Below are 26,747 nucleotides of genomic sequence, written 5' to 3'. Positions count from 1 at the left end.
CCCTCATCTCCAAAGCCAGGTTCCTCCTTTGCCACGTGCACATGGCCTCCTAGTAACAGAGGTGGCAGAACTTTCTGAGATTCTGATTTGGAGAACCTCGGGGCTTTTGTCAGGAGCCTCGTGTTTCTAGAAGCACCTACATGAGGGCAGTGAGGGGAGCTGTGAAAGAAAAAAAGTTAAAGATGCCTGAAGTTGAAAGGCAGGTGGAGGGGTGGATGGTGAGGCGTAAACTTTAATGAGAATCAAGAAACCCTTCGTTTATTTCTGGAACTGGGAATGGGAAGGCAGGTAAAAGGGGAGGATGGCGAGTGACAACTTAAGATCATGTGGCTCGAGAAATTTGCTCCCTGGCTCTCATTTTTATAGGATGTTCTTCCCCTTTTTCTCAGCACCTCCCAGCCAGTGCCAGCTGAGCCCCCTCTCTTTTATTTTTACAGAAATAATTTAGCAATAGCTTAGAGTCTGTGATGGAAGAGGTGGGACAAGGCGGCCCTGCAGCCGGCAGCTGCCGGGGCCCTGGGCCAATCTCTCCAGCTCTTGCTGCAAAGCTGCGGTCTGACCCTGTAGGGCACGGGTCTTCCCTCCCCACCTTGATAGCATCCTAGGCAGAGGCACGGGCGTTCCTGGGAGTAGAGGGACACCGACCAGGCTACAGGTGGGCTGGGAAAGATAGTCAACCTAGGGGGAGGGTTGGTGACCCCAGACATCCTGGAGATGGACGCTAAATGTGGTCTCATTGAAGACAGGCCATCGCTGGGTTTGTTATCAGTTTTTTCTATATACAACACCACTTCAAAGCCTAGTGACTTAAAACACCAAGCATGTGTTATTTAGCTCATGATTCCGTGGGAGGACTGGACAGCCGGGGCAGCTCTTCTGCTCTGGACCAACTCCATTGAATTCTGTGGTCTGCCGGTGGCCTGGCTGGACCTGGATGAGCTGGGAGGGGTGTCTCACTCACGTGTCCAGCAGTTCGCCCACTGGTGGATCTAGGAGGCCTCCACTGGGACTTACGTCTCCACTCTGCACAGCCTGTCTTACTCCCACAGGCCAGCCCAGGCCTTTTCATGTGGCAGCCGCATCCGGGGGAGCAAAACCAGAAGCTGCAGAGCCCCTCGAGGCCAAGGCTCGGGTCTCACACAGTCTCACTTCCGTGACCTTCAAGGAAGAGATAGAGTCATCCTCATGATGGGAGGAGCTACAAGAAATTTCTGGTCATTGATAATCTGCCACAGCTAGCAATCCCGCCACTGAGGTTCTAGGGTGAAATTTGCTCGGCTGGACTATGCCACCTTGGACAACCACTCTGTCTCCTCGAGTGCCATTTTGATCTCCGTCTTCATCTGGAAAAAAAGAGACATGGGTTAGATCATCTCTGAAGGCCCTTCTAGCTCTAAAATTTGGTGACGATCAGAATTATAGCTTGACCACAAGCGTTGGGGAGATGTGGAGAAACTGGAACCCTGGGGCACTGCTGGTGGGAATGCAAAATGGTGCAGCCCCTATGGAAAGCCGTATGTAGAGGCTCCTCAAAGAATTGAAAATGGAACTACCATGTATGATCTAGCAATCTTCCTTTTAGGTATATTTATCCAAAAGAAGTGAATTCGGGATTCCAGAAATGTGTTAGCACTCCAGTGTTCATTGCAGCACTGTTCACAATAGTCAAGATGTGGAAACAACTTATACATCTGTTGACAGGCGACTGATAAAGAAAATGTGGTAAATACATACAATGGAATATTTATCCCTTACAAGGGGGAAAATCCTGCCATATGTGAGATGAACGTTATGCTAAGGATAGTGAGCGAGTCACAGGAGGACGATGCTGCGTGATCCCACTCGCGAGAAATCTAAGCGTCAGACTCGTAGAAGCAGAGAGTAAAGGTGGTGGCCAAGGGCCGGGGAGGGGGAAACGAGGAGCTGGAAGTCAGTGGGTATAAGTTCTAGGTATGCAGGGTGAATGGCTCTAAAGGAGAGGTGCAACAGATGGTTTTAGATTGGCCCCTAGGAGATGAAAAAACATTTTTCTTTTACTATGAAGGACATTAGTAGGACGGCGGACACATTCTAACAAGATATGTAGATTAGATAATAATATTCTGTTGATGTTAATTTCCTGATTTTGGCAACTTTTCTATGGTTAAATAAAACTTCTATTTTTAGAAAATTTTCAGAAGTAAAGTCATTGGAAAAATAATATGTGTGTGCATATGCATACACACACACACAGAGAGAGAAGGGGGAGGGAAGAGAGGGAGAGAGATTGAGAATCTTAATGCAAATGTGATACAGTGGTAACATCCTAACAATGGGCCTCAGGGATACTTTTCACTATTTTTATAACTTCTCTAGAATTTTGAGATTATTTTTTAAGTTAAAAGGAAATATATGCGCATTTGAAATTTTGATAGATCTTTGTCAAATTGCCTTGCTATAGAAACTATACAAACACCCTCTCCCACCACCAACAGGGTACAAAAGTGACACTTGATGTTTACCAAATACATCCACACGTTATAGCAGGAGAATTTGTTGCCACTCCAAGACACAGGCAAAGGTATTCCCTTCATTTCACATAACTGAAGCTTCCAGGCTCGTAGACAGAAAGTGCAGTGGTTGAGAACACAGGATTTTGAAGCAGTAATTATATGCTGTTTCCACCCAATCAGACTGGCAAACATTGCAAGGTTTGAAAATACCGAGCGTTGGGAGGGATGCGAAGACATGAAAACTCTCACAATCTGTTGGAGGGCGTATAATTTACTATAATCACTTTGGAGACTGATTTGGCAGTATTTAATATCCTGCAACCCAGCAATCCCCCCTCTAGCTGCACGTCCTGGAGAAATGCCCACGCACCTGCAGACACGGCCGCGCCCCGGCAGGGCCACTCGGGGTGGTGAAAGCGGAGGCAAACTGAACGTCCCGAGAATGGTCCAGGACGCTGTGGTCTATTTATTGCAACACAGTCATTAAAATAAAAGAATTAGAACTACAGTTTCAACATAGAAAAACTCACATAATGTTGAGTAAAAAATGCAAATTGCAGAAGAGTTGCGTACGCCTTCTGGGCATTTTTTCAGACAGTTGTATATCGTGTGTGAACATGCATACGTGAAAGAAAAGTATAGAATTTTTCCCAGGGAGAATATGGCACGAGCTTGTTTGAAGGAGGAAAGTGAGAGAGACAGGAGGGCAAGAGCCTTAAAGGGAGAGTCATCTGTATCTGTAACGTTTTATTGCCAAGAATATAAAGCAGATAAGACAAAAATATTAGCATTTGTCAAATTGGGGTGCTGAGTACATCGATCTTTATCGGATTATTCTCTGTACTTTTCTGAATGCTTAAAATACGTCACAGCGAAAGGAAATATGGGAAACAATGAACATGAGTCAAGGTTAAATAATCCTGAGTTCGAATCTCCTCCAACAGTTACCAGTTGTGTAATGTTGGGTGGTTTCCTTACCCTCTGTGGACCTCAGTTTCACCACGTGTAAAATGACAGTGACGGTGCCCACTTTGGGAAGCTGTCTGTCAAGACTGACTGTGATGATGTATATAAAACCCCAGCACGGTGCCCTGATGCAGGCGTGGGGAACCTTTCTTCTGCTGAGGGCCATTTGGATATTTATAACATCATTCGCAGGCCATACAAAATTTTCAACTTAAAAATTAGCTATGAGAAAAGCTCCTAGATTTATGGAATTTCAACTCTCACCTATCTTTGCCTTGGCAGGGCCAGACCACATGATTTCTATGGTCCACGAGCTGGACGTTCCCCACCCCTGCCCTAATGGGTGCTCAAAATGTAGATATTACTCTAACCCAGTGGTTCTCAACTGGGAACATTTTACTCCCTGCCCTCACAGGGGGGACATTTGGCAATGTCTGGAGAAATATTTGGTTGCCACAGATATGGGGGTATGGGGATGCTAATGGTATCTAGTGGGTAGAGGCCAGGGATGCTGTTAAACATCCTACAATGCACAGGATTGTGCCCCCCCCCCACTCCCACAGCAGAGAATTATTTAGCCCCAAATCTCAAGTGTTGAGGTTGAGAACGCCTCCTTTAGCCTAAAGTCACCCAGCACTTGAACTGACTCCCAGTTGACTGCTCCTGCCTCTATAACACAAGCTTATTAGACCATGGACTTGCTACTCAAGAACTAGGGTAACTGGTGATGGGGTATATAGCCTCCTCCTAGCCAGTCAGCTTCACGTTAGGCCAAACTTAATATGTCACTGAGCAGAGCAGCTGCCTGGAATATAGAAGGTCTTCATAAATAAATATTCCTTAAACGAATGAACTAGTCAGTCAATGAGGACAGAACCGCTTAAACCATGCAGATCGAGTCCCCGTTCTTCCCATGACTTCTCTGATTTCCCATTCGTTTGAAATGAGGGCCTACTCGGTTTTTACTTTCTTATATAAAGAGAGGAACCATAAAACAAGGGAGTGAGAAGTCCTCAGAGCCTTGTAGCCCATCTCGGGGGGCTCCTCGAACAACTATGGGCTAATGTTCCCATGGCCCTCGTCACGGCACCTCTGGAACTGGCTGAGACCCAGAACTTTTAGGTTTAAATCAACGACAACCACACAAGGTGAGGAATTGACCTAAAGTTGATAAGCATAATTATGACATTCAATCTGATGTGGTTCCAGCACAGTTTGTAGAAAGAGTTTATTATTCTTTTGATGCAACGTCAGGAATACATACAATTTCTTGCAACTGTTGACTTTTTGCTTTATCGTAGGCAATGACTGGGGGAGCCCAGACACTGGTTTTTCGGAGGACAGCCTCGAGTCCCTGCTGTCTCCTGTTTCACCACTGACTTTTAGCGAGGGTGAGTACCAATTCTTTCTGAACTCGTGGTTTTCTAATGTTTGCTTTGGCATCATTGAAGCCCTCACCAATTGTTTCAAAGGATTTAAAAATGACTAAAATAATCCAGACGTGTTCTGGTTTCTACCTGTGTGGTGTATGTCCAACAGGACTTGAAGGAGAGGAGATTTACCTCACCAAACGGTATAGCGAATGTAAAAGGCACTGGGACTAAACTTTGCTTCTGGGCCTAACTTTCTGCTTATAACTGGCTGAGTGGCCTTGAGAAAGTCACTTAACAGCTCGGTTTCTTTATCTGCAAAATGAGAAATGGGCGCTGGATTATTTTTGAAGGTATTTCCCCAAACTCTCTAATATCGCGCTCACATAAAGATGGGAAAATGTCGATTTAAAGCAATATGCCTTCGAAAGAGTGATGGGCGGTGCCTGGTAAAATGTACCTTCCCAAACCCCTTCCCAGAACCACCCGGTGAGCATCTCTGAGGCTGAAGAGCAGAAACCGGCCCTTTCGAACCCGCTCCCCAGGCCAGCTGGGCACACGGTGCCCTCTGAGAGCTGCCGCCCTGCGCAGGGGAGGCGTCCTTCTGTCCGTATGCAGATTCCGTCCTGTGAGATGTGACGAGCTCGGTCTGGACCAGGCAAAAACTGGCCAGAAGCACTTGTGCTCGTAGAATTTCCAGGGCTGGCATCCGGTGGCTGTTTTACCTTTGGTTTCTTGGCTTCGTCTCTTCCCCTTTGGCTCCGTCCTGCACTCAACGCTTCCTCGGCCAGATCTAGGTGTCCCGCGTGGGCTCCCCGGCTCCCCTCCCCGTGGCTGCAATTGAAGGGGAATAAAATCCTTTGGGAAGCAGCCACTGAAGGGTAGATGCTCCTGTAGACTCTATTCAAAGCATGACCTTGTCAGCCTGTGTGGCTCCCGGAGACGTCACCGTCAGCGCCTCTCGTGTGCAATAGGCTTTGCTGTCAGTCTTTTGCTATGGAGGGTCGGGCTTTGCTCCCGAGGGTGTCATCGCCTTGCAGTGACTAAAGTGATGCGGATGGAGACAAACCCTGTTGTCTGTGGAGCCAAGATGGCAGACTCCTAGAGAGAAGGGGCTGTGCCCGGGGACCCCCACGTCACGCGGACCCCCAGGCCACGCTTAGAAGTCTGGACTGTGAGTGGGGAAAGCATTCGGACCGTGCTGTGGTCCACGTCCGTGGCCAACGCAGGCTCTGCGGCACTTCAGGCCTTCTAGGTTGTGTACCTAAACCCTCCGGGAATCAGAGGCACCCCTAAAGAGGGGTGCATCTTAAAGGAAAGCTAAATCCTAGCTTTGAAATGCAAACAGGGCCCCCCAGTATTCCAGCAGAGCCTGCCTGCCAGGATCAGCCTAACTGCTCAGTGGGGTGACTTGCTGTTCCTCAGAGCGTCAGCAGATATTATTTTCTGGCATCAGATAAAGGGAATTGGAGCTCTAGGAACATGGTGTCCCTGTTGTCTGCCGTGGGTCAGATGTAAAACTCTCCCCCCAAATCACATGCCAGGCATCGTGCGCATCGCGTCAGGTGTAACACTAACAAGCGTCCCGTCACGAGGGAACCGCCCGCCCGTAGAGAGCGTCCCAGACCACGCCCGGTGCTGGCCAGGGGTGGCGGTGGGCTTCCTTCGGTTTGTGGTTCATGTATTTGTTTGCCTTGATTCCAGAACAGCATCACTTGGATTTAATGCCTCAGATACTGAATCCAATACTTTTAGGTTCACCGACCGGTGATTATTTAGCATTTATGAAGTATATGTCAGTGCACTCGGAGCTTTACAATGACTCATAAAAAGGCATGATCCTGGGCCGCTCTCCGAGCATAAGGTTGCAACCGGTGGAATTACTGCCTGTGTGGAAGCGATCGCAGGACAGGTCCGGATGTCCTTTGCCCCGCTAAACGATTATATATCTTGGTTCCTCATTGCATCTTAGCCCAAACGGAGTTGTGGTAGCTGCGGCTTTTACTATTTTGGCATCAGTACCCTAATACCGTAGACTCAGTTCCTCACGCTTAGGAAAAGCTTAGCAAACAGGGATGGACGGGTGGATAAAGAGCTCTCCTCTCCGTGGACATCTGTCATTTCCTATGTGTCCCTCCACCCACGGCTGTGTGTGTGCACCTTACCGGCCTGTGGTTGTAGAGCTGGCCGACTTGGGCGGGAACTGCTTGCTACTTTCTGCAGTGAAGATGAGATCAGTAGACCTGAGAGTGGACAGACGCGCAATGAGAAACCGACTACACAAAGTCCTATGAACTTGTTAATATTATGTCAACGCCAGTGTCCCGGTTTTAGTTATGTAAGGAGGGATTCTACCAGAGGGAGCGGGGTGAAGGGTCGGGGGAAATCTCTGCTATTTTTGCAACTCTCTGTTCGTCTGTAATAACTTCAAAGGAGAACCACATGAACTTCAGCCTCTGCAACTTTGCAGTCACCTCACTGCCTACCTCTTGCCGTCACTGGGCCCTCTGCTAATAACAGCAAGTCCAAGTGCATCGGTTCAGGACTTCCAAAAGCGCAGGCGCCAAGTCAGAATTAGCCCGGCAAGAGATTTACTGGGGGAAGCGCCTGGGAAGCACAAAGTGAGAGGGAGGCAGGGGCCGGGGAGACTCTGCCAAGCGCCAGGCCGGCCGTTCTGACACCTGTGAGAGGGAGGAAGGGAGACCGGGCAGGAAGAGCCTCAGACTACACACACATCAGAGAGAAGTCTCAACCCAGCCACGAGGCGACCCTGAGCGACATCTTCCTGTTAGAGGAGCCCCGGGTGGGGGAGGATGGCCTGCTTCTTGTACCCACACCCCGCTCGGCCGTCACTGGAGCGGCCTGGCCTGGAGCAAATGCTGGGTGAACCCCAAAGGTGCCAGGGCAACTGGAGGCTGTCAGTCAGCTGTGCTCCCAGGGCAGGTTATCTTCCAGGGAGAGCTGAGCAGCTCACGCCCAAGGCCACCACCCCAGGCGGGCCCTGCCGGCCTCAGCCCCCTGCCTTCCCCGCCAGCCCTTCGGCGGCCTCCGCCCCTCGTCCCTCCGTTAGGCTCATGTTCTAGCTCCCAGACCAGAGTGAATTCCACCCTCTCTCTGCCTCTCGCGTCCGTTTCCTCCCTGCCTGCCTCGTGCAGCTTAAAGAAAGTCATGGGGCCAAGCCGAGTGACCCCCACGTGTGTGGCATCCAACGTCAGGAGGTCCCCGGCGCCTCCGGAGCCCTCCCCGGTCCTTGATGACTCTGTGTCACGTTTCTCGCTGCGTGTACTGCATCCCTGCTCCGCTTTCCCCGTGTCCTACTCTGCCCGCGCCCTCAGACTTCTGGGCGGCCTGCCCACGAGAGCTCCCGGGGACCCCCTCCCCCCCGCTCCACATCCGTGGCTTGGCGACGAAGGTCCTCCTCTCCAACGCCTCCCCTCTCTTTGGACCCCCGCTTGCTTTTGGGCCCCTGCTTTGGTTACGTCAGCCGTCCCTCCCTCCCTCTCTCATGCATTTTCGGTCTCTCTGCTCCCTAGAACTCTTCCCCTCGGCCTGTGCACCTCGGCTCCTGTGCCCCACGCGTTTCCCTGGTCCTTCTGCCCCTCTGAGCCACCCTCGCGTAGCTCACCTTCCCCGTCACCAAACCACGGAGCCGTGTCTCTGCGTGTGCTGCACGCTCCCCCCCTTCTTGGCAGCCCCTCAGCCCCTCACCCCCACTTCCCCCTGCCGCTCAGGAGAAGCCCCCCTCACGGTCCTTGCTGCTGAACCCCAAGCCTCGCCTTGGGCCTCGCCTCCGGTCACCCGGCCTTACCTTCTGTCGCCCCCTCACTCTGCACACTCTCTCCCCCCTCGTCTCCCAGGCGCTCTCAGCTCCCTTCCTGTCTTCTGGCCTCACCTCTTCTGACTTTTCTCACTACCTCTGGCTACAAATGTGGACCCAGGGCTGCGTCTTCCTCAGCCCTGCTTTGACTCTCCCTCCCCTCCTCCCCTCCCGTCCCGTCCTGTCCGGTCCATGTCCGAGGCTTTGGCCCTCCGTGCTCTGCAGAGGCTCTGGATCCCGACTCGAACCCCCTCTCGGCCTGGGAGCCCTGCACGCGTCCCTGCCGTCCTGCCAGAGCTTCCAGCCCCGCGCCCGCACTTGCCTCCCACGCCCTCCTCTGCTCCCCGCTTCCCTTTCTCTGAACCAGACCCCGTTCTGCGGGTCGTCCGGGGTCCACCTCGAAGCCCCGGCCCTTCCTATGGGCCGCTCTGCCCTTCCTCCCTCCAGCCCCTCCCAGGCCCGCCAAGCCCACGGCCACCGCCCGGCGGGTTTCTATAGACACCTCAAAATTGGCCTTTCCACCTTGAGTCTTTTCTCCTTCCAGGCCATAATAGTCACTGATGGCAGTTTTATTTTCCTAAAAGCATAGCTTTCATTATGTCCCTTCTGTGCTGAAAAGCCTTTGATGGCTCTACATTGTGTACTCAACTCCTTCCTGCCTGGCAGCTAAAAATAATCTCCTCCCCACTAAACTGCCACGATATTTTTTCTAAATGTCTTTTTTTTTAGCACTTATTGCTAACTGATTACTGACTGGCTAATTCTCCCAGCTCCCTCCTTCACCCCTTGCTGACCCCCAATGGAATAAAGGGGGGTGGTGGTGTGATGCTTTTTTTTTTTAAATCTCACCTGAGGATATGTTTTTATTGATTTGGGGGAGGAAGGGAGGGAGGAAAGGAGAGAGAGAGAGAGAGAAACATCTATCACTCGCCTCCCATATGTACACCTGGGGATCAGGCCCACAACCTAGGTATGTGCCCCGACTGGGAATTGAGCCCACGACCTTTCAGTATACAGGTCGATGCCCCAACCAACTGAGCCACGCCGACCAGGGCGTGTGCGTGTGTGTGTGTGTGTGTGTGTGTGTGTGTGATTTTTCCTAGCCTAGTCCTGTTTGGGTTCATCTGGAGCAACCAGCCTCCCATAAAGGCTGTGAAAGCAAAACATGCCGTTGGATTCTATTCTTAAACGGGGGTCACAGCACGGGGACCAAGAGAAGGGCTCTGGGGTCCTTCTGCCTGGGTTCAGATCCCGTCACCTTGGACATGGAATTTAGCCATGATGTCTTCCTCTATGAAACAGGCTAATGATTATATATCCATGCCACAGGGTTGTTACGATAACTAAATAAAAGAATGCACGTAGCAGGCGCAGAGCCGCGCCGGGCCCCGCGGCGCTCAGGGCCAGCTATTGTTATTACCATCCTCGTTATTGTTTTATCGGGCTTGCAGAACGACATTAGCCACAGCTTAATTATTCACTGTTTGGCACGAGAGACTAACTTGGGAATTATGCACAACTGGTGAATTAATATCCTGAGTACTTCCACTAAGACATCAGGCTAATAATTTTTGGTACTTTAGATAACCCGTGATGGGTCCCAGAGGATCCTGAAAGCAAGAGTCTACATATTTCCTAGTAAGAATGGACTTTTTTTTTTTTTTTTTTTTTGTAGTTTTAACCTCGGTAGTTTAATGTAGCAGCTTCCACTACTGGACAGGAAATATGAGGGTTAAAACTGGCAGCTAGATGGTTGCACAACACTGTGAATATAATCGATGCCCCTTAGTTGTGCTCTTAAAATGGCAATTATTTATGTTATATATATTTTCACACATTAAAAATGTAATAAGTGCAGCCCTGGCCGGTGTGGCTCAGGCGGTTGGAGCGTCGTCCTGTGCACTGAAATGTCGTGCATTTGATTCCCGGTCAGGGCACATACCTAGGTAGTGGTTTCAATTCCCGGCCGGGCGCATATGGGAGGCAACCGATCCATGTATCTCTCACATCGATGTTTCTCTCTCTCTCCCTCCTTTTTTCCCTCTCTAAAATCTATTAAAAATGTAATAAATGCAAACACCAAAAAAAAAAAAAAAACCACACCAAAAAAAAACAAGAACTGGACATCTAAGATATATAGTAATTCATAATATTTTTATTTCGGAGCATTTTATATGACAGAGCAGCATATATCAGTCAGCTCAGTGTTCCTTGAGTACAATGTAGACACTGTACAATCACTGCACTTGGTACAATGTATCATAATACGTAGCTATATTATGTATGTGTTAGTGCTAAAGTGTTGATTACTGTTGATGAAAGAATGATATTACATATGAACAGGTAAATGTCTGTCAGCGCAGTCGTCATAGACCTGTGAGCCAAGGACACCTGTCTTAGTTGAAAGAAAAGAAAACTAAGGAACCCAGCTTCAAAACTGTTTGAAAAGTTACCTTCTGCTTTAAACAAAGTACTGTCAGTGTTATCCTTAAAAGAACCAACATGTTGTCTTTTCCCATCGAACTTCGCGTGAGTTCAGTCTAACAACAATCACTAAAGGAGGCTGCAGGTAAACAGGGTCATTTGCAGGTGGCAGCAGAACCTGGGATCACACGGCGGCATCCCGCTCTCGCACTGAGAGTCTGTACAACTGCCTCATTGCTCTTGGATTCCTCCACTTGCTTAGGGAGAGGAAGGGACAATGACTCTGGCTGATATCCGTGGTCGTCTTAGAGTCTGTTCCCGTCTTTCCCCAGTTAGGAGAGAAAAAAAAGAATAAAGCAGACTTGTGAAGATAGGTGGTTATAGTTTGGTTGATTTGGGTAGCAACATTGAACAGCTTTGGTAGATACATAGTTTACTTTTATTGTAAGATGTAATATACATTTGAAAGAGTACATATACGCAATTTAAAGTATAGTCATAAAGGAAGGGTATTGATCACCTCTGATGTCCAAGGGTGGAACGGTGCTTGCCCCTGAGAAACCCCAGCCCCTGCTATGAGCTCCTTCCTGACCATAACCTTTCCTAATAGATGTAACCATTGTCCTGGATCTTACGGTAATCATTTCCTTGCTTTTCTTAAGAGTTTTTTTTTTCTTCATTTGTATCTTTCTTTCCCACTCAACATAATGACGATAAGATTCATTCACAGAATGCACTCATGTTCGTTACAGTGTAATATTCCACTGTGCTAACAGAAAATGTTCTTGTTGATGGATATGTAGTTGCTGCTGTGAACCTTCTCATCATGGGCCTTGGGCACATGCTCAGAGATTTCTCTCAGAGCTCTTTGCCATCAACCAGGGAGTTCACAGATGGCAGGACCCCCCCCCATCCCGCCCCCTGCCAACTCTCAGAGTGTCTGATGCAGTGGAACTGGGGTGGAATCTGAGAGTTTATATTTCTAACAAGTTCCCAGGTGATGCTGATGCTGCAGCCGGGAGTGGGGACCACACTTTGAGAACCCCTGCTTTAAGTTATAAGAAGGGATTTGCTGGGACAAGGGGCATGCCTCTTTTCAGCTTTACAAAGTAATGCAAAACCATTTTCCAAAGTAGTATCTTTACAACACTGTCAACACATTTTATTGGCCCAATGGTGCCACAGGGAACAACATGCCCAGCGTCGCCTTCATGAGTATCCCGCGCTCAAAAACAAAATACCCATGTCCTGCGTTCGCCACCCTTTTTTTTCAGGGGAGGGCAGCCTTGCATGGTGTGGTTACCTCCAGGAGCTCCTGGCCATCAGCGTGGCACTGGGGCCTGGTACTTGGAAGGGGCCTCACATCCAACTGAGACTGATGGTTGAGAGTCTAACATCCCTAAACTTGCACGCGTGTCACTTCAGTGACGATCTTTCTGGCTTTTAGAGAGCTTTTCTTTCTAATTAATTCAAGATAAGGAAGTTGCTGAATAGTTGGATTCTGGATAAGTGAGACGTTGCATATATCCAAATCAAGCGACTAAACCGACTGTACCCCAAAAGCACATTGTGTTGGGTGCTTATAGGCATTCATTGTGATCTTTTTCTGTGTCTGTAGAGGGATGGAATTGCTGAAGCAAAACCCTGATGAAAGCTATTCACAATTTAGCATTTGCCATCATATGGAAATGTCAGCTCCATCTACCAAAAAGAGTTTTACAGGCATGTTCAATGTAAAATGCAAATATAATAGCTCAGTGGGCTGGAGGTGTCAGCTCTGTTTCACTTAAACCTGTTACCTTGGCAGATTAAATACAGCTCCAGATCTTTCGCAAGGAGCATATTCTAATGAAGCTGCATTTCCCATCAGCCTTAGTGGTTCATCAGTTCAACTGGATATGAGTAGACTGAGGCAAAAATGGGTCAGAAATAAGAGACACAGCGATGGAGAAATAGGGCGGTCCGCCTCCCAGGCTTTCCAACGCCAACTAAGAAATGTGGTTATTTGCTCAAAAATAAGTATGGGCAATTTGTAGCAAACAATTATCTCACAGGTGATGAAATAAGTAAGGGTCCCCCCACCACCCCCTCCCAGGCCTGCCTAATCGCTTCCTAATCTTGACACCTGCTTCTGTAACCCACCGTAGCTGGGGAGCCAGGATGCTGTCTCCACCTGGAACTCATGCAGCCGTCTGGGGAACCCAGCTCCCTCGGCTCAAGTCCGCAGTAGTGCACCCCTCTCTCAACTGACCACACACTCCAGACTCTGACCTTGGCTTCACCTTCGGGGCTGCTCGTGTGCACATCATAGCTGGTCCTGCTAATGCCACTGTCCTGCTGAATAGGGCTTTCTGCTTGAACACCACATGACCCATCGTTCCATGGCACCACCCAGTTCCCGCAAGGGCTCGCCCAGGACCACCCTGTCTCACCTCCCACCCCGCACCTCCACCCTGGTGGGAAGGTTGCTGGCTGCCCTCCAGTCAGCAAGACAGGCGTGGTGGCGGTCAGCCAGCCCCAACGAGTTCCTCCAGCACAGCTCTAGTGTCCTCTCCTTCGCTGCACGATCAGCTATAAGCTTTGGGGGCTTTTACGTCCAGCGGCATTGCCCTGTGGGCTTTTCCAAGGGAGCGTCTTGCAGATTACTACACAGAACTGCAGGAATAATCGATCCCCTTTAAAAGAGCATTCTTTCTATAGCTCCGATGAGCCTTTTTGCTTTGTCTTACATTGTTATGCTGTGAATATCATATGCCCTTGTTATTTATATTTAGATTTTAAAAAAAACAAAACATGAAGAAATCCTGCTGTGATTCCTCATCTAAAATATTCTACTTGGCTGATACTATTAGCACCAAATCTTTACGCCAAAGAGCAATGGTTTACCCGGCTGTTGGGGTGGGGAGGTGGGGAGGGGAGATAGTTCCGCTCCTATGGAAGAAGCATCTAGAAGGGAAATCTGGGCACACCCTCACTGCGCAGCTGTGAAACGGGCGCCGGGGAGCTGGGTTCTCTTTTTGATTCTGCCCCAACTGTGTGACGCTGAGCTGGCTGAATCCCACTCGCCCGATATTCTCGTCTATACAGTGAGAAGTCGACCAAGGACGGGTCTTTCCCCCGTGATCTCCGTGTTTCCACGAGCCTGCATAACCAGAAGCCAGGGAAGGGGGCTAGTTAGGAATCTAGGGCATTACAACAAAAGCCACAGTCACCGACTTCCATTTCCGGTCCCGTCTGCCAGACGTGGCGCTCAGCACTTCACATGCATTATTATCTCATTTAACCCTCGCAGTCACTCCGGGAGGCCGGTACCATGGGCCCCATGTCACAGAAGAGGGAACAGCTCTCGGAGAAGTTGCCCAGCTTGGTTGGGTTCACGACACGGATCAATGCCGGAGCAGCGACCCCCCTCTTGCTGGAACCAACTCCGCACTTGCTGGTGGGAAGAACCTCCCGAGCCTCGTCTCATCACTGCCACTGCCCGAAATCTTGCCGGTGCGTCTCCTCCGTGTCCATTCTAAGTGCCTCGCTGACCCCTCCTGCCTTCTCGGGCACACCGCCGGCGCCTTCGGCGTGTGTGGAAACGACAGCACCGTGTTTCCAGAATCCCTGCCGCAGGATGGGGATCAGTAAGGGAAGAGCAAAAACGAATTTCTGAGCAGCCTCTTGCAACACAGAATGTAAGTGAGGACATGACCCAAAGAGGGCAAGATTGAGCCCAGAAGAATAACTTTTTAAGACAATCATGCAAAATCCCCTTCGCGGGGGCCAAGGTACCTAACACGGGTCATCTGTCATTTTGCCGGGGCCGCCTTCGAACCATACAGACCTTGGAGGGCCGGCAGGGGGACACTTCTCCCAGCCGGCGACGGAGCCTCGCTGGTCACCCAGCCTTCGCATCTCACCAGTCTTGTTTTCTATGAGGAAAAAAACGCACCACCCCATACCCAACGACCCTACAACTTCCGAGTGGAAATTACTTATGCGATGGAGCCTAAGCGAGAGAAAAGTGATCCTTTGCCCAAAAGTAGAAGTTTTGTATAAATAAAAGAACGAACTTCAACATCAGAATCGTGTCTGTATTTGGAAGTGAGCAGAAGCCCTGCTCTTTCCTTTACAGTCAAGCCGTCCACCGGCCCTCATTTGCCGCAGCCCCCGGGTGTGGGGAGCCCACCGACCCGCCCGCATTTATCCCGATGGGAACGCTCCCAGCCCAGGCTGAAGGCGATGACGCTCTGCCTCTTGTGTCAACTCTCGTGCTGCGAGCAAGTGTCCTCTGTCTTCACTGTCTGTTCAGTGTCACGTTTTTCACATTCTGTGATTCTGGTCCCCCGTTAAAAATGCCTCCCAAGTACAGCGCTCTAGGGCCGTCCGTCTGGTGTCCTTAGGCCCAAGCAGGCGGCGACGTGCCTTACGGGGGAAAACAGGCGTCAGAGAGGCTTCAGTCAGGCGAGGCCCGCAGTGCCATCGGGCGTGGGTCACACGGTAACAGATTAACCATACGTGCTAAATAAAGTGTCCTCAAACAGAAACACAGGTTTTCTGACTCCTCCGTTCAGCCAGTAGAGACTGAGCACCCCAGAATCTCCTGCTGCAGGGAGAGGTAACAGAAGCATCTCGCAGTCTCTGAGCTCAAGAGATTTCGCCTTTGCTGGAAAGACCAGGCTTACTGTGGCCGTCGCAGCCAGGTCAGATGGAAAGTGGAAACATCTTAGGAATGGCAGGGGGAAGAACAGGCTCCCCAAGGCATAGCCTAAAGGGAAACAGGCTATTTTTCTAATAGTAACCTTGAACTGTTAATTTAGCGTTTCCTCCCAGGAACTCTGCAAAGGAAGTTCAGCGTTAGCCAGAGCTTCTAATTAACTCCAAAGTTTCTACCACATCAGCAAACACCTAAAGACCACCCCGGTGTTCATTTCTCACCTGACACAAAGTCAAAAAACTGATGTAAGTGAGAATTGCACCATTGGAAATCCTTTTCGCACTATGGGGAAAGGGTTGCTGTGTTGCCCCTCACTTTCATTATTTTGGGGGCCTGTAATCTTCCAGCTTAAAAAAAAAAAAAAAAATAGTATTTCTGATACTTATAATGAAAATAATAATATGAATTTATTAAGCACCCAGCATACACCAGGACCGGTGCTGGGTGCTGGGAACACAGGGATAAAAAGCACAGTCCCTGCCTTTAAGTGTCTCACAACGAAACTGGGGAACCTGATCATCGTGAAAGTGGAGTCGATATGTGAGAGAGGGAAGCAGGAGTAGGGGGCCCGTGCTAGCACATAACCCGAAGCGGGGGGCTTGGGGTGTGGGTAACGCTTCTTGCTGGAACAGAATCTGAAAGGTGGAGAAGGAATTGGCCAAGTAGAGTTGAACATTCCGGGAGGCAGGAACATTGTAGGAAACCCTAGAGGCACGAAAGACTACGGGGTGTCCTGTGGCCTATACCACAGAGTGGGGAATGGAAGGGTCTCAAAAGAGGAGGCTGGGGGGCAGGCCAGAGCCAGGCCACGAGGAGCCTCGAAGGCCAGTTTAGGAGGTGGAACCCACTGAAGGGGTCCACAGAGGGGAGCAAAGCAATCATAGTCGCACGTTGCGTAGGTCAGTCCGAAGCAGCACGGAGAGTGCACTGTGGGCCGGGCACATCTGAGAGCGAAGAGAGCCGCTGGGCAGTTAGGAAATAAGCCAGGAGAGGAGCAGTAGGAACAGAGTGAAAGAGAGGGTAGAGGAGAATTAAGGAAGTGGAACAGAAAGAACCTGAAGAGCGATTGGCGCCAGTCAGAGGGAAGAGGGAGGAGGGATGCGGAAGGTGGAGCAGCTCTGCGGATGGTGATGAGTTCAGCTTGGGGCGTATCGGGTGGGGGGCGCCTTGGACCATCCCGAGGAGAGGTCGGCGGGCGGCCAGATACCCGGGGCTGAGTCCAGGCGACTAGATGATTAGTTTACAGATGACCACTGAAGCCAAGGGTTTATGCCTGCACACAGCAAAATACGTACAAGTTGAAAGAAGACACCCTCTTGGGAGAAACACTAATATTTAAGGGGATTAACAAGGAAAGATAAGCCTGAGATGAAGCCTGGGGAAAAACGGCCGTCCATGGGGGAGGACGTCTAGCACAGAGCAGCGCTGGATATGACAGAGAAGTGTGCCATGTGGGGGGAGTGGCCAGAGGAATCCAGCCACGCGACGAAGGAAAGTTCATTGGTCATTAATGACCTGGAGCCATTTTAGTGGGAAAGTGGAAATGAAAGCAGAGTGCTTTGTGCGGAGATGCAAAAACGGGGGCGGCGGGGGGGGGGGGGGGGGGGAGAAGTAGAGACGGGGCAATGTAGGCCAGCCTGTGGGTAAGTCTGACTTTCAAGGGAAGGCGGGAGATAGGAGCAAATAGAGGGGAATGGAAAGCGAAGGAGGGCGCCTGCCACTGCCACCGGGCACTCAGCAGTGGTTCTTAATTGCCGGCAGAATACGGGGAGCCTTTTCAAATTGCAGGTGACTACAAATTACGCAGACTACAAGATGAAAACCTTGCTGTGAGGAAGTGAGACGGGGGAGGAGAGAGGATCACGAATAGAGGAAGCCTTGGGTCATGGGTTCTAAAGAGGAGATATATATATATATATAGATATAGATATATTTTATGGGAACCTGTGAAAAATAATGAAATGGCATCAGATTAAGACTCAGAAGGCCCATGAATGCTTCTTACTACTTTCGACCTTAGGTAATTTTGTCACCTCTCTGAGCCTGAGCATCCTAGTCCGTACAATAAGCTAAGTAGCATCTCTCTTGCCTGGTCGTAGTGAGCATTAAACAGGGCGATGTGTATGAAGAGCACCTTGGACACTGGGAAGCCCCGCGCAACTGTGCGAGAAGGGGCCTTGCCGCCCCGTCCCCGTTCGCTGAGGCGCCTTTTCTTGTTGAAGTTATTTCAGGCGCCGTGGGAAAACATTCTTCCAAGCCACAGGCAGGGTCTCTCTCTCCTGGGGATTTCTATCCTTTTTGCCTACCCGCTTGAGATATAGAGTTCTGTGGATGGCTAGGAAGGAAATTTTTTGGGGAAAAATAAATTTAATGTTAAAATAGCAATAATCAATAATTGTTTTACAAATTGATGGAGATACACGTGAAAAAATATGCAAACGTCTTTCTTTCTAGATATGCGACTTTCCCAGTTATGACCTCTGGGTGGGGAAAAATCTTTGTGCAATGTCAGGTAAAGATGACACTGCACCATGCCTGCTGGGATGCCAGTGACCACAAGGCACAGAGGCCCTACAGACATCCATTTCCTTCCCTTCTTTATTGTTTTAAATTAGCACTTCCCTCTCGGTCCAGCAAAACACACACCCCTACATGATGTTTGTCATGCAGCTGCTAATATCTATATTTTTTAAAATTAAAACAGAGTAAAATATTTGAAGGAAAGACTAGGCTTTAAAAAGAAACAAAATAAAACAACAAAACCGCCCTGTGCTAGGTATTTTAGACTGAAACAAAGGTTGCAAACTGGCATTGCCGTGGGCCAGTATTATCCTCACAAATATGTTTTATTTGACCCGTAAAATGTTTTTTTAAAAAGCTTTGAGCTAATATTTCAATGTTCGTATATTGTGTATTTAAACACACCAGTTTCTACCACCTCTTAGAACATTGGGGATCCGACAACACAAGGCGCAGCTTTTATTCCCCTGAACAGAAGTGAGCAGCTGTCTCCAGTTCATCCCAAGCCCCAGTCCTCCCTATTGCCTCCTCAGGCTGGTGCTCGCCGGTCCCTAGAGGTTTCAGAGTGTGTGACCCCTGGTTCAAAGTCAAACAGTACAATGCAACGGGACAGAAGAACTGTGTTTCTGAGGGCAGAGTGGCTAAAATAAAGGAACAGGAAGCGAATGTCCCCCAGCCCAAGGACGTGGCTGGGGTGGAGTGCCCGATTCTTAGCTCTTAGGACAGCCTCCCGTCTGCTCCAGTACGGGGCTGGGTCTACAGAAGTGGGAGTCAGTGTGCTTCCTTTGTGTGCTTCTGTGCATGACAGAGATTAAAACAAAAGCAACTACTTCCTTCGGGAGAAGCCTAATTGTAGCTCAGAAGAAAAATTTCTATTGCCCAACAGCCGAAGCAATTGGCCAGAAGATTCCAAAAGCCCTTCTGCCCTCACAAGGTCAACAAACTCCGATAGCCTGTGACCGGATGGAAAGACATCTGATAGACCACGCTTTAGAATTCGGAAGATAAAGCTCATTTTAAGATTTATTAGCACAGACACACTGGCCCGTGGCCGGTTCTTTGCCACATAGAAGAAATTCCCAAGCAATACATTCTTGGGCCCTTGTCAAGTGGTCTGTTGTCTGTGGAATTTCCTATTCTCCATCCCGGGAGCAGAAAGCAGCCCTCGCCACCCCCACCCCGGGCTTTGGCCGTCATGAGGTTTAAAGAGGATCATTTGTTTTCATTACAGCCCCTTGAAGCCCTTCCTTCCCTCATTAATGAATTTCCAGTCTTTCATAAAAAAAAAAAAACAACAAAAAAACAAAAAAACAAACACACAAAAAAAGGACCCGACAGAGGACGTGGTTAAGTGGCTGGCGCGCACGGGGGACGCCGGGTTTAAAGAGAGGAGACGGCCATTTACTGATTGCAAGGAGGGGGTGACATCCTTGGTGAGTATGCTAATTTCGTCTCCCGCATTTAACATTCAGATCAGGTCTGTCGGGGGCCCTCCAGAGCGGCGGTCCAGGGATGGGTGGCTGTCTGCCTTGCAGCACTGACCCTTCTCCGCGTGAATCACATCAATGCCCGAACAGTCTGTGTGCTCTCCCTTCCATTCTCTTGTCCACCCGCTCGGAAAAACACGTAGACGCAGAGCCACACACACATGCCTGCACGCACTTTACATAACGCCACCACACACGCACACGCACACACGCTACAGATGCAGGTCTCCATGAACGCTGAAGAAATGCAACGTAAGGTGCCCGAGTCGCCCGAGTCATCCGCACCCTCCTCCTCCTTTGGGTCTCCAAGGAGGTTACACTTTTCTGCAAGATACATTTCTCCTGCTCGGGGAAACTTGCAACAACATATCAGGGAGTCTGAAGCCACATGACGGATGGATGGACGGACAGACAGACGGACGGACGAGTAGAACCTCAGTCAAAAGGAGGCATCTTATCTATTGACTTTCCAGTCCCAGAAATTTAAAAAAAAAAAGTAAAGCCCCAAGTCCCATTCACGTGAAGGTAAACCAGAGAGCTCAGTTAACTGAACACGCAGCTCGTTTTAGTCTCGGGAGTCCCCACTCCGCCGTGTGTGTTTGGAGCCCTGTGTTAAAAGGGTCCCACTCGTGGTTGGTTTTGGACTCACCAAGCCCAGGGGCGGGTGACAAAGACAAGAGGCACCGCAGACCAGCTCCCGCGTGGCCGTCCCACGGGCGAAGGCGGTTGTTTACCTGGCGCGTCCTGCCAGAAGCCCAGTCCACGGAAAAGGGAACTTCCTCAGCCTCCACCTCCAGCATATTTTTGGCAACATTGTAGCAGCTTCCTGCAGACAGACAGAGAATCAGCAGCTCCTGTTATCAGAAGACACCCTTCGGGGTTGCTGTTAATAGACCAAAGCAATTTTGAGCAAGCAGGAACTCCGAGTAAAAGGAAAGGACAGGCTGGTTTGTACAATTTTTTTGTTTTGTTCCTCAAAGTATGACATAACTGTGTAACCCGGCATGCCGTGGTTCCTCCCGGACACTCCGGGGCCCCTGGTCCTGCCCCCCTGGTGCCCACACAATGCTCCGCGCTCGGCTGAGGGACACCGGGCAGTTCCTCTCGGAGCCCCCGACAGGAGCGACGGGTGTTTTCTCCGAGCTGCAGACTTGATTTGCCTCGATTTTTTTTTTTTTTTTTTTGGCTCTGGTCCAAGATGTTTTCCTGTCATCATTTCACTGTCTTTTCCAGTAATCCCTTTTTTAAACATTGCCAACAATTAGTCGATTTATCTCCACCACCCACACCCCCACGCCCCCGGACCCACGCGCGCGCGCGCACACACCCCCCCGCACGCACACGCTCTCTCCACTGAGCCCTATCGCTGTCTCGTTTTGCCTTGAAGTCTAAGAAATTACAGCTTCTCATTAGCCGGAGAGCGCGTTTGGAACGGCTTTGTGTTTACTCACTTAGTAAGCGACGCTGGCCTTTTTAATTATCCTGCCTCCGCGTGCCATCGGAGCTGCAAGCTGTTCCAGGCGAGCCAAGCGACTGCGCCTCCTCTGCAAGGCTGTTGGAAGCAATCGGGTTTCACCTCGCTGCTGCTGCTTTCTTCCTTTCCTTGTCAGCCAGCCAAGGGATCCCCCAAAGCTCTTACGTAGGAGATACCAAAACTGCGAGTCACTTCTTGCTCCCAGAGCAGAGCCCACTGGATGCTGCACGCACAGCAGACCCACGATGGGGCTTCCCTCCAAAGCCACCGAGATCCCCCGGGTCCAGGCGTCCGGCCGCCACCTGGTTTTTCTTGCTATTGCTCCCTCTTTCTCTTCCACCCTTGTCCATCCCTTCGTCTTCCGGCGTTTTTCCTCTGGTTTCCCTTCCTTTTCTGTGTCTCCGACAGCCTCAGACCCGGCTCGGGTCCCTCTCGCCTTCTGTTATATTATTATTTTCCCCCCCACACGCCCCCCACGCCCCCCCCTGCAGCAGGCTTTGGCTGCAACCTCTGCGAGCTGGATCACCAAAGACACACGACTCACTCACAATGAATAATCAATACAGATATTGATCTGTGGAAAATGTTTGTAAATTCCTGAAAGGGAATCAGGAGCCGGGGGCAGGGAGGCTCGCGGGGGCCGACGCTGAAGGGCTGGCGCGGCGGGTCGCAAGCAGAACTTCACTTGGACCCCGAGCGTCGCTGGCGCCGAGGCGACGGTACCGGAATGCGTGCGAACCAGGGTGTGCGCGTGGGAGCGCGCGCGGTGTGGCGAGGGGGCTGTGTCGTCTCCTTTCTCTACAGCTGCTTTCCCGCGCCCCCCCCCCAGGATCGAGAGCCAAACGGTGGCGAGCCCCCCCCCCCCCCCCGTCAGTGCCATGTCTTGGCTGCGGGCCAGCGCTGTTTTGTTTTCATTATCACACGCTACTTTGCAATTTGCATAAATACAGGGTTATTTTTTATCGTGTCGCCCAAAAGATAGAAAGAAGAAAAAAAAAAAAAGAGAGAGAGAGAGAGAGAGAGAAGCCTTTGTTGTGTACGAGAGGGGCTCGCTGCCCACTCATGGTGGCTTCGGGAGGAAAACGGGCCAGGAGGCGGCAATCACGGAGAGAAAGGAACCCGGGGGAGACAAAAAGGGGGATTTAAAAGATGACTGCAGGGCACTCGGCTCGGTGGAACCAAGCGTTAGGGATACGTTTTCCTCTGTGGAGAAGAGGCAGGGCCTTGGACAAGCAGAGAAGGGGTAAAGACCGCCGCGGTCAAACCCGGGCCCTGGAGGACACACGTGTCCCCGGGGCCGGAGGAGCCTGCCCTCCCCTGCTGCTCTCCGCCGTGGTTTTCCAGCGGGCGAGAAGCTTTCCGCACCTTGGTCTTTTTTCCCCCCTAAGCTTCCCTGCAGCTCGAGCAGTTCCACCGAGTGTCCCGAATTGCACCTGCCCTCGTGTGGGGTGGAACGCGCACCCTCCCCGTGGCTCGCTCGCCTTCAGGAAAGTGGGCACAGGGATGTCCTAAGTTAAATGACGGGCCGTGGATGACCTTCTCTGGCCTGCTCTGAGCCCTGGCCCCCTGAAGTCCTGCCTCCAGGCGGGGGGGCGTGAGGCATGGTCCCGAACGCCGGGGAGCGGCCCCCCGCTTCAGAAGGAGCGCCTGGCTCTCTCAGGCCATCCGATGGCTCCCCTCCCTTTGATTTCCTATCCTCTTGTCCCTCCCCCACGCGCCCTGTTTTTTGCGATGCGGTAGTGAAATCTCTTTGGGATACCCTGCTCTTTTGCCCCATTACTCTCTGTATCTCCTCCTGGCCTGGCGACTGGGGGGATGTGTCACCTTAGAGATAGTCATCCAGAGTAGGACCTCCGCGTGAGGCTCCAATCCCAGCACCCTCTGTCTTGAAAGGAGCTCTCCGCTTTACCAGCCAGCAGCAGCAGCAACAGGAGGAACACAGATTTTATTATTATTGTTGTTATTATTCCCTTTCGGGCTTCTGATGAGCTCCAGCGACCCAGTTATCAGAGGAATTTATATGGCACAGGCTGAGGTGCCCCTACTCATCACAGCGATTCAGACCCACTCATGAATTCCACCAACACCACATCTTCCCGCGACACGGGCCAATCACAGCACCAGGCCTTCCCGAGTAGGTCCGCCGGCGCAGGCGCCTGTGAATATCACAATTAAAGAAAAGGCAAAGCGGGGTGACTTTTGTGTATCACTAAGGCCACCCGAAGGCTGCGCTGCGCATCCTTCGCTCTGTGCGTCTCACATTTTTCTAGTATACGCGTCAAAGAGGCCAAGTGTGCCAGAAGGGAGCATTATAGAGGACTCAGAAGCAGCTAAATCATGGCGAGCCCATGTATTTTCCTCCGATCATTAAGACACGATGAAACTTCAGGGCTCTTAGAGACTGATTTCCCGCTTCCAGTCTGTACGCTCCCCCAGCATAGTTAAACTATTTAAAATAGCTCCACAAAGAGAGGTGTCGTTAGCTCCACTGGTATTCCATTCCAGTTGGGTACGATCACGATATCCTTGTACGCTTTCATCTATCCACAATTTCATTCCAGATCTGTCCTTACATACATCAATCTCTAGCATCTGTCTGTCCATTTGTCTAGATATATTCATTTATATATCAACTATTTATTCTGCTTCCCAGTCATCTATTCATCCATGTGTATCTAGATATCCATTTTCTAACCATATATTGATCTATGAATATCTTCCTATTATCTGTCATCTACTTGTCTATCCATCTGTGTTACTCGTCTGTTTTCCTATTTGTTATTTATGTATCCATCCATTCAATCATCTGCCCCTTGCTTATCAGTTACCTTTTTAATTCGTGCCTTTTGTTAGCTCTGTTCTTAAAAGAATCCCAGATTCACATTCTCAATCATTTTTAAGGTAAATAATGCCCGATTCCCAAATGAAGTCCACACGTGCTGTACACTCGGCTGTCTGTTCTCCTGGTGTGAAAGTCCTGTGAGCTAAAGAAGTCCGTCGGTAAAATCACATGATGTTCAATGAGTTAAAAACGAGAAGGAAAATGTTTTTTCCTGGATTCCTGGAGCATTTTCCTTACAAATAAAAGTATGCATTTCTGCTCCCTCTTAAACCTCGGCCTTAAGAGGGGGATTTCAGATAGCTTATACACGTAAATCTCATGCAGGCTCTTATATCAGCCACTTCGAGACCTTTATACAAGTGGTCCAGTTCAACCAAAGCTAACGTGAGGTTACTTTTCCCATAAAGCAAAACAGATACTAAACCTCAGCGTGGCAATGAGGCTATACATGTTTGCCTTATCCTGTGTCCAGGTTGGGGTCCAATAGCAACTTGAGAACTAAAAAAAAAAAAAAAAAAAAAAATTGTTTTTCTCATTAATTTTATCCAGAGCATATTAAAGTCTGGCCCAAACCTTGAGATTCAACACTTTCTCAGAGTGACCCCTTACGGTTAGCTCCAAAGAAACGGAGCCCAACAAAGCATCACTGGGTTGGGGAGAAATGTTCATGGATGGATCTCGTTTCTCGTTGGGACAGAAACTATAGTTTGCTGCCGTGAGTGAGGACTGGAGAGTTTGACTGGCTTTGCTTTAGTGCATCAGGCGTCCAGGTCAGAACCCTCATCGAGCAGCTGATCTTGCCTCTGCCATCTCTAGTATTCTTTCCGTTTTTAGGCAGTTTTACCAGGGTGAATGGAAGGCATGCGTGATGTGGCTCTGAGGTCACCCCGATCACTGAAAATGTAGTCGTTATGCTCCGGAGCCTGGTGATTAAGGAGCCGGATTGCCTGGGTTCAAATCCCGGTGCCACCACTACTGAAGTCATTTAATTTCTCCAAATCTCACTTTCCTTGGCTGTAAAACCGAGATAATAATAACAGTCCCTAATGCATAAGGATGTTGTGACGATTAAATGAGATTATAGATGTAAATTGCTCCACACCGAGCCTACACATCATGAGGGCCCAACAAAGTGAGTTCTAATAGTCGTTGTTATTGTTATTGTTTTAGCTTTGACGTCTTTGCTTTAAACATCTACCTTTCTGTAACCCAGCTGCTATGACGACATCGATTACTTTTATTTTTAAAAATTAGATTATCTTCTAGTTACCATGGATGGGAGGAAAAGGTGGTAAGGGAAGCATCCTCCCAACTCTGGAAACCAGAAATTTTCTGTCCTCGAAGCAGTGAATTCTGCACTCTCCACCCGGAGCTCGGTCTTTATTCCATCTTCTAAAACTCCTCTCATAAATCAGTGTCATCTCTCCCGATCGGAGAGTTGATTCTTTCCTAACCTAAAACAATTTTGCAAAAATCTTATTAAGAACCACAGGTTAAAAAGAGTATTGTCAAAACTTTCTCTTTCCTTTTCTCTCTTTACTTTATTACCACCCTCATTTTTTTTTTGTCATTTAACTCCAATTACGAGATGCTAAGTGCTTTTGGAAATTTCGTTGTTAATATCTTCTTACAGTGCTATTAACGTAAATCAAGTTTAATAGTGTCCCGGCAAGTGTAAAAGGAATCAAAAATTCAGTACTCAGGAATCATTCTGTAATTTCAGCATAAAATGTTAATAGAAATAATATCCAATACCATAAAATATCGGTAAATTCAACTTTAAATATACGTGATGAATTACTTCACCATCCTATAGCACTGGTGGGATATCCTAGCACGAAGTACTTATAACTGGCAGAACCATACCTCAGTCCTGCCCGGGCCGCCAGAACTCCCTTCCTCCGCTTCCCCCTTACTCGCCAATCCTGGCAGGACAGACGGCTCCACGACAGGCGTTTCTTCAACTCAGACACACTGAGCTATTTGGCCATAAGGAAAAATGACTCAGGATCAGGGTGGGACGTACAGTCCACTGGAAGGAACTTCGGATTAATAAGAACAAAGACCGTGCATTTCCGTTCTAAGAAAATTGATCAACAGCTGTAAGGCCTTAGCTCCCTGTAATCGGCAGAGATGACTAAGACAGAGGCCCTGTCCTTTGGGCGCTCACGTCTCACGTGACAGGCCAAGGCCAGGACGCGTACGACCGACAGCATTTCAGGCCCAGCGGAGGCAACTGCTATCACTCCGCCCACACAGGAAGCTCTAACGGACCAGCAGTTGGCCAGTTAATTTTAGAAGTTGGCGAAAGCAAGGGACACATAAAAATATGTATAATGCCATGCACTTGAAGCGTTTGAAACTTAAGACAACATCTTTTTGCGTGGACTGCTGCCCCGTTGCCTGCCTGTAGTGAGCGTCCAGTCTTAGAAGTGAAGGAGAGTGTAAGGCACCCAGGAGGCCGTCGGAGCTCTGGTTGCTTTACCCCCTCAGCAGTTTTTAGCAACTCACCCGAGTGTTCTCACAGAATTCGTTTAGCTGTGACAGAAACAACTCTTTTTGTACCTATATGCCTCTGCTTTGAATCTGAGTAAGGTATGAATTACATTAATAAGAGTAACTTTCATAGAGAGATTTGGGGACAAACATAACT

General features: G+C 49.6%; 1 long non-coding RNA gene across 6 annotated transcripts in view; it reads left to right on the top strand.

Annotated features, from left to right (window-relative positions):
* LOC107527918 (uncharacterized) overlaps positions 1-26,747 on the top strand; it is a 766,921-nt gene that overhangs the window by 673,716 nt on the left and 66,458 nt on the right. For 5 of the 6 annotated variants that reach the window (XR_001602322.2, XR_001602323.2, XR_001602320.2 and 2 more), the window contains one exon: positions 4,760-4,849. The exons of the other annotated variant lie outside the window; for it this stretch is intronic. This is a non-coding gene — a long non-coding RNA (uncharacterized LOC107527918). The remainder of the gene's footprint in view (positions 1-4,759; positions 4,850-26,747) is intronic. 6 annotated transcript variants of the gene reach the window in all.

Source organism: Miniopterus natalensis, chromosome 18 (assembly GCF_054644295.1).
Source record: "Miniopterus natalensis isolate mMinNat1 chromosome 18, mMinNat1.hap1, whole genome shotgun sequence".
NCBI lineage: Eukaryota > Metazoa > Chordata > Mammalia > Chiroptera > Miniopteridae > Miniopterus > Miniopterus natalensis.
This window is presented reverse-complemented; position numbering and strand designations above follow the sequence as displayed.